The sequence below is a fragment of the Pan paniscus genome, chromosome 21 (assembly GCF_029289425.2).
Source record: "Pan paniscus chromosome 21, NHGRI_mPanPan1-v2.0_pri, whole genome shotgun sequence".
NCBI lineage: Eukaryota > Metazoa > Chordata > Mammalia > Primates > Hominidae > Pan > Pan paniscus.
Genome location: NC_073270.2, coordinates 7,472,775 through 7,490,860, shown reverse-complemented (window position 1 = coordinate 7,490,860; position 18,086 = coordinate 7,472,775).

Sequence of the window (18,086 nt, the reverse complement as noted above, 5' to 3'; positions counted from 1 at the left end):
AACTGTATATTGATAACCTACTGTATGTTCAGCTGTGGGCTAAGCACAGTGAATATTACACTGCAGCATATAAGATCTGATCGATTCCCTGTGAACTATGCTGTCAAAGGTTATGACTTAGACAAACTTGTCAACTTATGACAGAAATTAAGTGATAATTTGAACACAACTCAGTAACAAACTGTACAACCAAGCCACAATCTGGTAGTAGTCAGAACATCAGATAATTACAGCCTAGAGTTTTTAGAAAAAAGTTTCACAGTGAAGGATTGGTTTCAAAGACAGAAAAGTATGCATATTTGCAAAATGAAGGAGTCAAGTTATTTCAAGTAAGAAATAGTTTAAGATAAAGACGCCAAAGAATAGTATAATTTGATTAGGAGAGAGAAACCATTTGCCTATTAATGGAGAGATTATGTGGATATTTGAATGCAAGAGAAGCTGAGCTACCACATTTATCCCATTAATTAGAAAACTGTCAAGATTCTGTCCTCATCAGAGGCAAAGCCTCATTATCTTTTACTATCATGGGAATTCTAAAATGTGTTCCTAAATGTTTCACTCAAGAAACATTTTCATGTAGATGATAACAGGAATTAACTGGAACACAATAGTGATATCATGTCTCATTCTTATTAAATATATTAATTAAGCATTAATTCATTGTGGAATCTAAAATGTTCTGCCTGTCATAAGTCAAGTATGAACATTATGAAAACCAAGTGGGATTTCCCTTGCTGCCTGTACCTAGGGACTTCTGTAGCACATTAAGGGGACATGCATACCAAATCAATGACATCCCAAATTGTTGCTGTGAGACTCATAATTTGAAGCTGATTCTGATGTTTTAAATCTCACTTTTGAAAAATTGAACCAATTATGGCTCTTCCTTCCTGTCTCACCTGGGGTTACAAAGACAATGTAAAGAGACATTGGCGGGAATATGTTAGAATGAAAATAAAGTGAAACAAGAACAGACATTTATGGCTTTTACTATGTCATAGACATAAAGCACTGCATCATTAACATTTTATTTTATCCTCAGATCACGTTGTGCAACTGCTTATAGGGTAGGGTATTACGGTTGGTTCATATGTTTTTTGGCTAAAGGGAACTTCCTTAATGTTTGTAAACATAAAATATTTGTGCTAATCTTCCTGCTTAGTATGTAGAGAATCTTGAAAAATCTACCTCTGATAATGGAGAATCACAAATGGCTGCTAGATCAGTATCTATACTCAATTCTCAATGAAAAGTCATAAAATGTGGAGAATTTGGAAAATTGAGAACATTTACCGAGCGTGGGGAAACCCTGGAATTTGATTTTCTGATCAAATTACAGTTGTGACCCTGTTTTCTTAAGGTTTGCGTCACCCCTAAAACATGAAATTAAGATAGAAAGAAATACATGAAGATTACATACAGTCTCCCAACTTCAGGAGAAAGGTGGCTCCTGGCCTTATGCTTAACTCCCTGAAAGCAGAACCTAAAACATGGATTCCAGTGCATGTGGTTTATTGCAGGGGCATGAGGAGGACGCTGTCAAGAGAAGAGGAATGGGAGAAGCAGGATGGGGCAGGGGAAGGAGTTGAGCCAGACTTAGCCTCAGCCTAATCTCATTGGGAACTCCAAAGTATGAACTGCACCACAGACTTGGTCTCACTGTGGGAATGGTCTCTCTTCCCCACATGTTGATCAGTCATTGGCTGTCGACTGCAGGGTGAGGGGAAGTCATTTGACCTCCAAGGTAAGGTGTCTTCTATTTGGCAATTTACCACAGAAGAAAGCAGCTCTGAGCCATTAGCAGCCAACATTCATGCAGCTAGGGAAGGATTGCACCAGCCTGGTAAGGTAATCTAAGTTGAGAACCGACAGCATCTATGCCATTCATTATTCTCTAATAGGCAGTGTGGGATGTACTTGATGAGAGCTAGGGATGACTCTTTAGAAAAAGCAACACTTAAAACTGAGCCTTGAAGGATGGATAAAACATTGATGGGCAAAGATCTATTTGGAAAGTTTATCTATCTATCTATCTATCTATCTATCTATCTATCTATCTATCTATCTGGCAGTGAATACTACAGATACTTGAGATGGAATTCTGCTATTTCCAATTCCTCCTGCAGCAATGGCTATCTACCCACCACAAACTTTTCTCCTTTTCCATAGAACACAGTTGTAACAAGGAAGTGGCTGCCCAACCACAGGCCACATTCATTCTTCTGCACACTTCTTGCAGGTGGGTCTGCCTATGAGATGAATTCTCACCCATGGGAAGTAAGTGGCAGTGATGAGTGACATTTCTAAGCCACTTGTTAGAAACGGCTGTGCGTCCTCCATGCTGTCTTTGCCATTTCCATAAACTACCCTATGGGATGACAGAACCACACACTGGAGGGAGCCTAGGTTCCCATTCCCTGTGTTGAGAAGAACCATGCGCTAATTAAAACCTCAGATGTGAGCCATTACACATTCTATTAAATTAAAACTTCTACTTGTCATGGCAATATCTTAACTAAGTGTCCTCATTATTACTAAATTAACTAAAATTATTTGCCAGATGAGTCTAGAACACAGTTTCTCTTCTAATGCAATAAGTGTTTTTCTTCTCGTAGTGTCTTAGGTTTTGCTCACTTTTTTTCTGTGTATTTCATATAGCTCTGCTATGGACTGGTCACTTTCTTGCAATAGGATTCAATTTAAGTTGTAGAAAATTCTGTTTCCTATGTAGTTTTTCAAAATTTGCATTAAAAAGAGTGAAATCATCTATGGTGTGATAAAGAGCCTTTTGCTTTCTCTGATATTCTATGAATTCCTGCTGCCAGCATTAGGTTTAGCGAGGTGTGCATCTCTCTGTTTGTGACAGACTGTAGTTCCTTGTGCTGTCAGGATAGTGGTCTCTACATTCATAACCCAAGTTCTCTAAAAGAAGAAGATATTGAGAGATTGGCATCAGGAGGGAGGGTGTTATCCTCTGGTGTTTTGGCAGGAAATGGTACTTCCTATTTGTGAATCCTACTAAAAATGCATGTCATTTAGATATATGCATTAGGTCCATTATACTTGCAGAGAAAGGAGTAGTTTGAGGACTTGGCTATTTATCAATTTCACACTCAATGTTGCATTGACCATGTTGGCATACAGTGAATATTATCACTGGGTCAGACGTGATACAGAATTTTAAAGTTCTTTTCAAATTAGCAGCAATTTCATCATTATTGTCAGAGAAAACAATGTGACAAATGAGATTGCCTTCAAACTTGGATAGAAGCTAAGTAAACTGAAGGCATGAAATAATTTAAAATAGGTTCCAGTGACAGGGACAAATCTTTTATATTTATAAAGCTTGTGAATGATTAAATCATAATGTCAACATGCCCATAATTTTTAAACAGTAGACTATACCTGTAACAATAATTACAGGTATTTAGACACTTGCTCACTCTAATAAAATAACAATTTAATGGAGGCGGCATCTATTTTCCATGTTTAGCTCAGATAGAAACTGAGTCAGAACCTATCATATGACATATCATACTCTTTGGAGATATAATTTTATGTTTTATATTCAATTCTTATGTGAATTTAATATTTCATCCAGAAAGTAATAGGGACAGAGGAAAGAAAGAAATCAAGGAGGCCAGGACAGTCCAGAAAGCAGGAGTATGAAATATGCACAGGAGACTTCGTCTAAAATTTTAGACCTAGTCTAAAACGTATCAATAAAATAAGTTACTATTACTAATATGATTTGGGGGAAAAAATCCTGTCTTTTAATCTTCCAGGTTAGAAATTATCAGGCAAACTGATTAGAGTGACCTCTTCTGAAGTTTCAGAAGAAAATTCTTTAACTGGAAGCAGACACTGTATTTTCTCTGTCTCATAAAGGATGTTTTTATAATAAGAATTTGCATTCCACAAGACACTGGAGTTTTGTCACAGTTTCATTTAACCATGAATCACTCCAAACAGGTCATGCTCTCCCCCTCCCGTCCCTGCTTCTCACATAACTATATCTTTAGACCTGTTTAGCTTTGAAAAACATGTTTCCTAACACACAGCTTGTCTTTATAAAAGCGTATTTGGGTTCACAGTGTCTGAGAAATGTACCATGACCACTTTTTGACCCACTGACACAGCTGTAGGTTTTACCATTTTGCTTACTACAATGCCCTGGATAGCATTTCAAATACATAGAGTCATGACCCTTATTGTTTGCTGGATGGGCTGTGAAATGTATGCTAATGTTCATAATAGGATTATACAAGGTTGTTTTATTGTCTGAAATATAATATGAGCATTATACTCTATGCTTCTTCCCCACAATGGGTTTTCCCTTTAACAAGTATTAAGAAGTCTAATTTTGATTAAGTAAATATCACCTTTCAGCTTTACAAATGATGGTTCATCTAGGTACATACTTTAATGGTATTAAGGGTGGAAAACAAGAATTAACCAAATAAACTAAAGTACAAAGAACATATTATAATATAGACCAATGTATGACAACTTATTGCATATACATATTTCATGCTAGAATTGAATGTAATGATTCAACTTAAGTCAAATATGGGACAAACAAATGTTTGTACGTTATGAAGGTGAGACTTAAAAATACAGAATGCAGGGTGTAACCATGGTGCCACTGTCCTTCAGTCCCTTTGTTTTCTGCTTTATATCTAGCTATTTGGGTATGATCCTCTAACTTTTCTTCATTTGGGTTTCTACTGAATATAAATACTGAGTTTGGAATTTGGCTTCAAGTCGTATATTTGGGAGGGAACAGCAGGTCACATAGTGAAGACATGGGGAGGTGAGTTAGATAAGGAATAATGCCAATAAAGGGCATGTCACAGAGGGGCACGCTGCTGTGAGCAACTGAGTCCGCAGAACAGAGTCTGGAAGCAGGGAACCTGAGGCCGTTTCATGCTGACTTCCTAGGACTAAACTGAAAGTAAAACCCTAACTTTCCATGCCTAAGTAGCAAAAGGACCAGAGGCAAACCCTTTGCAAACTCCCACCTGTTCCTCATGGGCAGATAGGAAATTGAAAGTACCTCTGATCGGTTGCTTTTTGCAACCAGACGCAAACAGACGTTTGCATAAGACTGTAACTTTGTAACTTCACTTCAGCCTCTGATTGGTTGCTGTCCACAACTAGCCAGATGTTTGTATAGGTGTGTGACCTTTGTAACTTCACTCCAGCCTCTGATTGGTTGCAGTAAGCAACCAATAGGGGGCCACCACTTCATTTATGTGAAGGTGAACATTTATATGAGGTGAACACCAAGTGGCCAATGGGAAACTTCCAGGGTGTATTTGAACCCGAGAAGATTCTGTATCTGGGGCCCTTGAGCTGCTGCTCAAGCCGGGTCCCACACTGAAGAGTATACTTTCATTTTCAATAAATCTCTGCTCTTTCGTTGCTTCGTTCTTTCCTTACTTTGCTGTGCATTTTGTCCAATTCTTTGTTCAAAATGCAAGAACCTGGACAACTTGCAGTCAAGACCCTCTACTGGTAACACAACTAGGGCTCAATTTCATTGGGGATTATGTGGGACACTCTGTGGAATATGCCTCAGAATTGACCCAATGAGCAGCAAAGAAAATCAGGTATTTATTCACCAATTACATTTCTTATTGTTTGAGGGCCATTCCTCAGGTATCACGTCTGATGTGCTGGACAAGCATGCTCAACCTATCAGAGAGAGTTGTCAGGCTGAGAAATGCAGCAGGTCATAGGCATGTCCAGAAACTCTGCAGTGAATTCTGGTGTGGGCAGAGAACCCACAGCCTCTGCTGCACATGTCATGGCCATGGTGTGGCTTCATCTTTGCTGTGGTATGCTGGAACCAGAGCTTGGGATCTCAGAGAACCCAGCTTGAATCTGGTTCTACCATTCAGTTATGGTGAATGGTTTTTATATGCCTACAGCTTTAGGCCATACTGTATTAATTTGACCTATTAGGGGTTAGAGATGGAAACTCCACTTTCCTGTCTATAAAACCAACATGAAAGAGTTATTGCATGAATGCCATCTGATAATAGCTGCATGAAAAGCATATAAAATAGTTCCTAGCTCACAATAAACAGCCCACAGATTTTAGGGTCTATCCCCATCCCCCTACTCCTGTCTGTTTCCCTTTTATCAGTAATATTGTCAGTATGTAGTAGACAGTGAATACAATTCGGGGTTAATGTACCTCAGGGTTCCCCAAGATCACCCTCAGGATTCCTGAGCTGTTATGCTGACAGTCACAGTTTATTATGGTGAAATAATGTAGATTAAAATCAGCAAAGGAAAAAGACACATAGGGAGGAGCCCAGGAGACACCAGGAACAAGATTCCAGTAGTCCTCCCGCAGTGGAGTCATATAAACAACACTCATTTCTCCCAGCAATGATGTGTGGCAACACTTGTAAAGTGTTGCCAACCCGGGACGTTCACCCGAGCCTTGGTGCTCAGTGCTTTCCTTGGGGGTCAGTCACATAGGCATGAATTGCCCTAGACCTTTGTTCCTTCATGCTCCAGACCCCACAGGCCACAGTGATTCGGTATAGACCAAAGCTCCAGGAGTTATAGGTGATATCTTAAATGATCAGACAGCAATTGAGGGTCTTTAAAGGGTGGCTTAAGTAAAAGAGGGATAAAAAATTGAAGGAGAAAAGAATCTGCCCTGTGTAAAAAAATAAAATAAAATAAACTGGCAATGATATTTTTCACAATAAGCAGGAATTTTATTTAGTGAAAGACCCATTCTTTATTCAAGAATGTTTAATTTCTGAAGCTCCAAACCAACACAGTTCTAAGATAGAAGGATCATGAGAGCAGGATCTAACATCATGGTGTCATCAGGGTAAATGCACAAAAAATCAAGAGGCACAGTGATTTCCAGAGAAAGTAATTATTGGGAGGTTTAATGTTTTTCCCCTTAAATTGTGTTGAGCCAACACAAAGCTCTAGGGTAGCACTCCCCAATAAAAATAAAACGCAGGCTACAAATGTGAGCCAAATATATGATTTCAAATTTTCTATTTTTAAAATTTTCTATTTTTAAACAAAAAGTAAGAGATAGGTAATATTGATGTTAACAGCATATTTTATCAACCCAACGTGTCCAAAATAAATTACATAACTAGAACAAAATTGTTAAGAGATACTTTACATTCTTATTTTAACACTGAGTCTTTGAAATCTGATGTGTATTTATCTACAGCACATTGTAATTTAGACAAGTCACATTTCAATTGAACAGTGACTTTCATATTGCACAGAGCAGCTCTGGAAAATAATCATCCTTTTCTCCTATAATCAGTGGGGCGGGTAAGGGCCTCCTTACCAGTAAGTGCATACTTTACTAAACATTGTCAAATATTGGGTAGAACATAGACTTTAAAAACTCTAATAATACTATTTGACAGCACCATTCTCTTTCCCTTAATTATGCTTGCTGAACATTTTATCAATTTTTTTCAAATATAATGTCTTGAATATATAGTAACATATTAAGCATTTCAATGATAGATTATTATTCCCACATCAAATATTAGGAAATGGGTTCAGAGAAGTTGGGTAACCTGCTCAAAGTCTCAGGGATAGAAGGGGCAAAAACGTCAAAACTGCAGTCTGTTTTTCATCTGAGCTTTCCCATGCATCACCCCAAATAATATGGGGCAAAAAGAGTAATGGCTTGTAGCCAAGGTGAACCATGAGACCTAAAGTGACTCAGAAAGGCCTGGCCATAAGGGGGCAGAGCTATAAGCCTTTCAGAGCTCTCTCCTCCAAAGGGAAAAGAATGAAAGTCCTTGGAAAGATTTGCAATTCCATTTGGGGCTTAGATCTTATGATAAGATGTAAGGCCATCACCTTACACTGGTGAAGAATGAAACTATTATTTACAAGTCATTTACAAACACATTTCGATTCATGAAGTCGCATTTCATGTTAATTCCTGGGAACTTCAACCAAGTCTCCAATCATTTTAGGGAGTTGCACTGCTGGAACCCAGAGCATCTCTTGAATCAGTCTAGTGTTTCCAGATATTTAAGGGCAACAACCCCATGGATTTTTTTTCACTCTTTACCAACCTGGAGTTCTGAAGCAAACTACTGAGGAAAGTAACTAGGTCATAGTCTTTAACCCTTGAAAAGCACAAGCAATTGGTTGACTTCTTTGTCAATCTAGAGTTAATAACTCAATCCCCCACTAACTTACTCACATCCTATTGGTCCCAGGAGGACCTTAGTCACTCCTGGGTCCACTCTGCTGACTTCCTTATCTAATCAATGTTCCATAAGGCTAGCACTTTAGATGCATACTGGCATAATATTTTATTGCAACCCAGCATTAATCAAAAGTTCCACTGAGAAATAATGATACATAAACAGGATAGGCTAATGGAGACAGTAACTGCTCAGTCTGTTATGTTAGCAGTTTTCAACTTTGACTGTACATCGAAATCACCTAGGAAGCTTTAAAAAAAATGCCTGGGCTTCCAGCAGAGACCATGATTTAATTGGTCTAGGATGTGGTGTGGGTATCATGATTTTTAAAGCTTCCCTGGTGATTCTTAGGTACAGCCAGGGTTGAGAATCACTGCTCTGTAGTCTCTAAACATTATCCCTTAGTTAGCAGTGTAAGCCTAAGCAACGTAAATGGACCATATTTGCTAAGATTCACATAAAAATTCCTTTAAAGAATAAATGTAATGTTATGCTGTTGGTTTTAATGGAAAGTAAATACAAACATCCAAACAATATTTCCACTGTGAGTTTTTGGAACATATTTAAGATGTGAAGTAACACCCATGATATTTTTCTTCCAGACAAATGGTTATACTTTGTTATTCAGATGAGATAAAAGGAGCTTTTCATTCCAGGTACCTGAAATGCCTATACTTTTAATTCTAGTAATTTTTTCCTCTTTAGAAAAAAGTTGTCTTTGCCATATGTTGTATTCAAATTTATAAGTTACATCCACTTATTTTTGGAAGTGGATGGAGTATAATAAATAATTGACTTATCATAGATATCATTTATTAATTTTCCCCATCCATTTTTCTTCCTGACCTTTACTATAACTATGTTTCTGTTACATTTTCTCTATTCAGAAGGTCACAAGGAGGGGCCCTAGTCTTAGTCCTCAGTCCTTAGTCAGCATGCTACGCTTTATATTGTTTTCTCTTTATCTTTCCTCCACCCATTAGAGTTTAACTGTCCTGGATGTCAATTTCCTCCCTAATACACTAAACAACTCAGAGTCAGAGTGTATCTGGGATATATATCATGAGGTTGGTGCAAATATTATATCCATTTTATAGCTGAGTAAACTGACAGTGAGATTAAGTTACTTGCCTAAGGTGCTGTAGTAAAGAGATGAGAGAACCAGGAGGTAAACCCAGAAAGCTTGACTTCCGAGCCTGTAGCCACAACAGCATCACGAACAATCCAAGGCTATTTTAAAAACAAGGATCAGTGATTTGATTCTACCCCAGGAAACCTTTGAATAGCTCCTGGGATCCATATCTGCAGAAGAAAAGAAAGCAGGATCGGGCGGAAACAGAAATTGAGCTGCCATAAAGTTCCGACAGAGGTCTCAGCCTTTGGGGATCTCAGGAGCTTAAGTAGCCCTTTAGTTGGGGTGATGGGCCTGGGCCTTTATGTCCCCACAGTGATCAGTGACTGGGTGCAGGCTGTCCTTGGCAGGAGATCTGACCTAAGGGGCATCTTCTGTAGCCTTTCCCCAGATGGGGAATAAGTTCTCAATTCCTGAATGGAGATTTGGGTGAACATCACAGCATTCACCAGAGAGTTGTTCTAAGGTGACCACAGTCCAGTGATTAGCCTAGAGACACTTGCTCAATAAGATAAAGCCATGTAACAGCACTTATAACAGGATAGAGCGTTCCTTTTTGTTATTGTTAGTAAGCTTGGTAGCAGTGATTAGGAGTGCCCGGCCATGATGAGCCCACAGGGAAAATATAATACCCTGTGACCTGATCATGCCCACAGGCTGATGGGCCCTCATGAAACACCTGCTACTAAACCATAGTCCACCTATTTAACTATTATTGATTTAGCCTCTCCCTAAATACTATTGAACTATTCAAATAGATGACACGATTCGAATGAACAGTAAAATTAAAGATGTATACATACTAGCAAACATTTAAGGAAGGATTATACCAATACTCTACAATCTCTTTCAGAAGATTATAAGCAGAGAGAAAACTTCCTCATTCTATTTAGCCACCATTATCTTAATACCAAAACCAGACAAATATTACAAGAAAAGAAAACTAAAGGCCGATAACTCTTATGAACATAGATGGAAAAATCCTAAACAAAATATTAGCGAGTGAAATCCAATAATGTATAATGAGAATTATACACAACGACCAAGTGGGAATTATTTCATGTGTGCAAGCTGGCTGAACATTCAAGAATCAGCTAATATAATCCATCACATCAATAGGCTAAAAAATCACATGATTATGTAGTCACAGAAATGGCATTTGACAAAATTCAATACCAATTTATGATAAAATCTCTCAGTAAACCAGGAAGAGAGGGAACTTCCTCAACTTGATAAAGAATATCCACAAAAACCTTACAGCCAACATTAAATTTAATGTTAAGATACTAGAAACTTTACCACTAAGATCAGGAACAAGACAAGGATATCCCCTCTCACCACTCCTTTTCAATGTTGTACTGGAAGTTCTCCCTAATGCAGAAGGACAAAATAAGGAAATAAGAAGTGTACCAGTTGGGAAGGAAGAAATAAAACTACCTTTGTTCACAAATGACATCATTGTTCTATGTAGAAAATCCAAAAGAATCAAAATATAAATTTTAAAACTAATAAGTGATTATAGCAAAGTTGCAGGATACAAGGTTAATATACAAAAGCCAATTGCTTTCCTAAATACCAGCAATTAACAAGTGGAATTTTAAATTAAAAACATAATACCACTTACATTAGCATCCCAATAAATAAAATACTGACATACAAATTTAATAAAATATGTGTAAGATCCACATGAGGAAAACTACAAACTCTGATGGAAAATAAAATCAAAGAACTATATAACTGGAGAGATATTCCATGTTCATGAATAGGAAAACCTCAATCTAAAGTTTATACAGAAAGGCAAAAGACCCAGAATAGCCAACACAATACTGAAGAAGAGCAAAGCTGGAGGACTGACATTACCCAACTTCAAGACTTACTAGAAAGCTGCAGTAATCAAGACAGTGAGATATCGTTGAAAGAATAGCCAAATAGATCAGTAGAACACAATAGAGATCCAAGAAATAGACCCACATAAATATAGTCAATTGATCTTTGACAAAGGGGCAGAGACAATAAGATGGAGCAAAGACAGTCTTTTCAACAAATGCTGCTGACATAACTAGACATCCATGTGCAAAACACATATGAATCTATATACAGGCCTTACACCCTTCACAAAATTAACTCAAAATGGATCATAGACCTCAATGCAAAACACAAAAATATAAAAGTAGAAGATAACATAGGATAAAACCTAAATGATCTTGCATATGGAGATGACCTTTTGATAGAACATCAAAGGCATGATCCATGAAGGAATAATTGATAAGCTAAATTTAATTAAAATGGATACCTACTGCTCTGAAAAGACAATGTTAGAAGAATGAGAAAACAAGCCACAAACTGGGAGGAAATATTTGTAAAAGACACATATGATAAATGACAGTAGACCAAAATATACAAAGAACTCCTTAAACTCAACAATAAGAAAACAACAATTAAAAAATGAGCCAAAGCCCTTACCAAACACCTCACCAAAGAAGATATACAGATGGCAAATAGGAATATGAAAAAATCCTCTGTATCATATGTCATCAGGAAAATGCAAATAAAAATAAGATATGACTGAACACTCATCCAAAATCCAGAACACTAACACTAAATGCCAGTAAGGGCATGTAGCAGCAGGAATTCCCATTCACTTCTGGTGGGAATGAAAAATGGTACAGCCACTATGGAAGATAGTTTGGCAGTTTCTTACAAAACTAAACATACTCTTACTATATGATCCAGCAATCATGCTCCTTATTGTCTACTTACAGGAGTTGAAAACTTATGTCTATGCACACATATGTTTATAGAAACTTTATTCATAATTGTCAAAACATTGGTTTTGGAAACAATCAAGATATCCTTCAGTAGGTGAATGGATAAATAAACTATGGTAAATACAGACAACAGAATATCATTTGGCGCTAAAGAAAAATGAGCTACGAAGCCATGAAAAGACATGGAGGAAACTTACATGCATATTAATAAGTGAAAGAAGCCAATATTAAGACAACATACTGCATGATTCTAACTACATGACATTCTGAAAAAGGCAAAACTAAGCAAACAGTAAAAAGATCAGTAGTTGCTAGAGGGTGGGGGGTGGGGAGAGGGATGAATAGGCAGAGTACAGATTTTTAGGGCAGTGAAAATACTCCATATGTATCCACTACACTGGTGGATACATGTCATTATACATCTGTCCAAACCCATAGAATCCACAATACCAAAAGTCAACCCTAATATAAACTATGGACTTTGGGTGATTATAATGTGTCAATGTAATAAATATACTACACTGGTGGGAATGTTGGTAATGGAGGAAACCGTGCAAGTGTGGGGGCAGGGGATATATGAGAAATCTCTATAGCTTCCCCTCAGTTTTGCTGTGTACCTGAAACTGCTCTTTAAAAAGTCTATCCTACAACTAACAGCAATATGTGTATATGTATAACATATTGCTGCTAGCTGTAGATTTTCTATATGCACACACATACACAAACATGTACTGTTTTTTCACTATCAGCTCTCAATTAGTCATACCAATGAGCTATAAATTGATGCAGTGTGTGCTTTGGAGGTTCAACCTCAGGTTACATGTCCCAGCTTCCCCACTCCCTTTTGTACAAAAGGACGTAACAAGTTCTCCTGATAGCAGTTTAAAGATGAAATAGCAGTTTAAAGATGAAATAGAATTTTACTCAAATATTTATTTTTCCTGTTTTCCAGAGATATTTTAAACATCTGGCCTTTTTGCAGGGAGAGGAATAAGAGTTCCATCTAACAGAGCAGAATTTTGTAAACAGACATTTCATGTTTGGTGAAAGCAGGTCTGGGGATCCTGGAAGACCATATCCCAGTGGACATGAATCTGTTTACTGTTTGTTCAAATGAAGTTGGTTATAGGCTGCTCATTGCTTCTGGACACAAAAGTCAAAAAATGAGCCAAAGACCAAATAATTGCTATTTTACAGTGGTGGCTTCACCAAGTTGTTGCCCCTTTCTGTTTCTTTCACATGCATATTGATTTCATTAACAGTCAGGTATTATGGTAATGAGCTTAAGCACGTAAAGAGGGCAACTAGATTCCACCACTCCAGGGCGTGTGATTCATTATTTTTATACAGCTTTGTTGAGGTATAATTGACACACAGTAAGTTACCCATATTTTAAATATGCAACTGAAAAATTTTGATATATATACATATAGTCACACATCATTTAACAACAAGGTTACATTCTGAGAAATGCATCTTTAGACAAGAACTCTGATTCCTTACACATAAGCCCCAGCAGAGGTAGGCTTTTGCAGTGATGGGCAGGACTTTGGGTGAGGGATGTGTATGGTTGTGGGGAATCTGGGCAGTCCACTGAGTGGGGAGCTTCTGACCACAAGGTGAGGCACTAGATGAAGGTGGATTCTGAAGGCACTGCTACCGTTCTTTGAATTGTGGTCAAGTTGACATCTCAGGAGGATATGATTAAGCCAGATACATTGACAAAGAAAATAAAGTCATAACTACAAAGATTTATTAAAAAGATTAAAAGAAAGTTTATAACCTGCTGCGGAAATGCAGTAAACACTGTGATCTCTCTTCAAGAAAGAACTTGTTGTCCGGCTCCTGGGAATGTGGTTAGCAGATGCCCTTCAGTTTTCAGCACCTTCATGGGCTGCCTCAGTGGCAGAGATCTGCCCTGTTCCAGGTTACAGCCCTTCCTGGGGCAGGCCACATGCAGTGATTCATTGACATGGGGATATCAAGGCCTGGCCATCTCAGCCCAGTTAGGTGAAACTCTGAAGGGCCACTCTAGCTCCAGAGCTTCATGTGGGGTTGGGACTGCATTAGTCTTGACTTCCCTCTCTTCCCACTCCTTTATCCTTCCCCTCCCTGAATCACAGTGTTCACTTTCTGGGAAACCTAAGCTGTGACCAGAGCTAAGATAATACAGTGCTCAGGAATAACCAATTTCCTTTTGGTCATTTTCCAGCCAGTGTCAGAATCCCTTTTAAACACTATTTTTGGGTGGAACCATCTCCATTTACTGTTCCATCTTTGGACCACTATAACAGAGAGCTCTTAAATGAATAAGTGGGGACCACATTAAAATTTAAAACTTCTGTTTAAGACTTTATTAAAGAGTCAAAAAGAAAGCATCACAATGAAACAAGATTGGGGCAAAATATAACTCTGTATCTTCCATGTATTAAAAAAAATCCCTGCAAATTAATAAGAAAAAGACTCCAAAATAGAAGTATATACAAAAGACTTGAGCAGACATTTCATAAAAGATGAAATCAAAAACTAAATAAACGTGTGAAAAGTAGCTTGCCCTCACTAGTTATCAGGGGAATGAAAATTAAAATCTCACAGTGGACTACACACTCACCAGAACAGCTAAAATGAAAGAAATAGAAAATACCATCTTTTTTGGAATATGCCAAGCAACTAGAATGATCATATGTTGGTAGTATGGTACAATCATTTGAAAATATTGGACAAATATATATATATTTTTTTATATATATATATATATATATATATATCTCCTATGATCTAGCAACTCCACTGCAAGGTATATATCCAATAGAAATACATACATGTTTATAGAAGCACCATTCATAATAGGCAAGATAAGACAACAATCCAATACCTATCAACAGTAGAACAGAAAAATAAATAATACAGACATACGTTGGGATACTGTACAGCCATTAAAATGAACAGTTGCCACACACACAACAGCATGGATGAATCTTACAAGCATACTGTTGAAAAAGAGAAGCCAGCTTTTTTAAAGGACATGCCACATGAGTCTAATGATAAAGTTCAAAAACCAACCAAACTAATCTACAGTGTTAGAAATCAGGGTACCCCTTGGAAGGGGATAGTTCTGGAAAGAAGTGCAAGAGTGGCCTCTGGAACGTCAATAATATTCTGTTTCTTAATCTGGCTACTGTTTACACAAGTTTCCTCACTTTAGGAAAATTCAGTGAGCTGTATTTTTTATTAAGTTTGTACTTTTCCATAGTATTTAATAGAAAGGATTATTTCAAAATCAACTTGTAGGATAAATATTTGTTATTTAATTGCAGTGAATCTCCGTTCATTTTAGACAGTAATTGCTATTTTACAGTGGTGGCTTCACCAAGTTGTTGCCCCTTTCTGTTTCTTTCACATGCATATTGATTTCATTAATAGTCAGTTATTATGGTAATGAGCTTAAGCTTGTAAAGAGAGCAACTAGATTCCACCACTCCAGGGCACGTGATTCATTATTTTTATACAGCTTTATTGAGGTATAATTGACACACAGTAAGTTACCCATATTTTAAATATGCAATTGAAAAGTTTTGATATATATACATATAGTCACACATCATTTAACAACAAGGATACATTCTGAGAAAAGCATCCTTAGGCAATTTCATCACTGTGTGAACATACTTACATAAACCTAGATGGTATAGCCTACTATGCACCTATGCTATATATTATAGCCTGTTGCTCACTGGCTACAAACCTGTATAGCATGTTACTGCACTAACTAGTGTAAGGAAATAGTAACATAATGGTAAGTATTTGTGCAATAGAAATTTTTTGGCTCCATTATAATCTTATGAGACAGATGTCATATATGTAGTCTGTCATTGACCAAAAGTTATTATGTGGTACATGACTGTATTTGTAAAACTATCAGTACAATCAACATGGTGAACACACACATTACTCTCAGAAGTTTCCTTGTGCCATTTTGCAATCTTTCCATCCTGTCCTTCCACCATCATATGATATATACTCTTGTTTGGTTTCTTTTATTTTACTTTGAGCTTTATATGTGTGTTATATGTCTCAGTAGTTCATTCCTTTTTATTTCTGTAGGATTACATTGTATGGATATACTAAGATTTGTGTACCTATTCACCTCTTGATGGACACTTGGGTTGTTTCCAATTTTTCATAATCACAAATAAACCTGCTCTGAACATTTATTTTAAAACCTCTGTATAAATATAGGCTTTCCTTTCCCTTGGATAAATGTCATGGAGTGGAATGGTTAGATCATATGGTAGGCATATTTTCAACACTTGTTTGTCACTTGTTTGGAAGCAGCTTACAACCACCACCTTTATCTTTAGAATAATTGGTCCATTCCATTTTGCTTTCTGAGTGGCACTTTTCTACCCTCTGATAACCTTTCTTAGAAGAAAGAGTCAAATAAGGAGTTGTTTCTACTTACTAACTACCTTGTAGTAAATCTGTTTTCCTGTGGAAAACTCGAGATGTCTCCTTTGTAGTGAGCTGTAAATGCAGAGGCATCTGTGAGTTGGAAGTGTTCAACATTTTACTTTCCTGTTTTCAGGTTCCATATTCCTTGGAAGACTAATGACATTTTCTCCTCTTACTGATATTTGTTAAATTTTATTTAAATTTTACTTTCCTCCTTCATAGCATTTTACCCCTGATATCTGAATAAAACAGAAAGGTATTAAAAAAGAAGACTGGGCAATATTTAAAATGCCTTCTTTAAGCAAGGATTAGGCAGAGAGTGACCTAACGTCATCCCAGGTGTTCATACTTGCTTACTGACTAGAAAGGAACTTTACAAGACGTCATAACTCTAGAAGATGTGGTATCTGTGCGGTATACCCAGATATACCTCCAACCACCAGATGATGGGAACAGCACAGGTGCAGCTCCAAGCACAGAAGACAGCTCCTCTATTGGTCCACGCAGCAGGACATCCTACTCTGTGGGTAGGACTGACTCAAAGTTATTTCAGGCAGAAAGGGCGGATGGAAAATAAAATGAAGCCAATGCAGGGATATGTTTGTAGACTAGGAAAGAATATGATCATCTAGGAGATTGTGTCCAGATCATGGTCAAAACACTGATGACCACCAGCAGAAGTTATCACTCAAGGGAACAGGGCTTAAGGGCAAATTATATAGTGCGGAACTTGCAGGATATTTTTATACAAATTAAATCAAGTTAAAATCAACAATGATTAACTTCACATGAAAAAAAAAAGAGTAATGTAAAATTAGCCTCAGAGATGCCTTTTACCTGGTACTATGGAAAAAGTACGTCTGCTTCTAACCATGAATTAACACTTTATCTGCTCTCTCGATCTCATCCTATTCCTCCACGATCTATTTTCTTTTTTTAAGCAGATTTGAGATGTAATTACATACTATAAAATTCATTAATTTAAATCACACAATGAAATGTTTTTAGTATATTCACAGAGTTGTGCAAATATCAGCACAATACAATTTTGGAACAGTTCATATTAAAAAAAAAAAATGTCCACTGGCAATCACTCCCCATATCTTTTTCCCCTAGCCTCTGGCAACAACTAATCTACTTTCTGTCTCTATGGATTTGCCTATTCTTGGTCTTTATATAAATGGAATCACACAATATATGGTGTTTTGTGAAGGGCTTCAAGCTTATGTAAGCTTGAAAGCTTACATAACACTTTCAAGATTCATATTCATGTTGTGTCATGTCAGTACTCCATTACTTTATATTGATGAATGATATTTCGTTATATGAATATACCATATTTTGTTTATCCGTTCATCAGTTGATAGACAATTGGGTTATTTCCACATTCTGGCTACCAGGAATACTGCCACTTTGAGCACTTGTGTATAGGTTTTTGTATAGAAGTATTTTTTTTTTCTCTCAAGCATATACTTAGGAATGGAATTGCTGGGTTATATCGTAACTCTG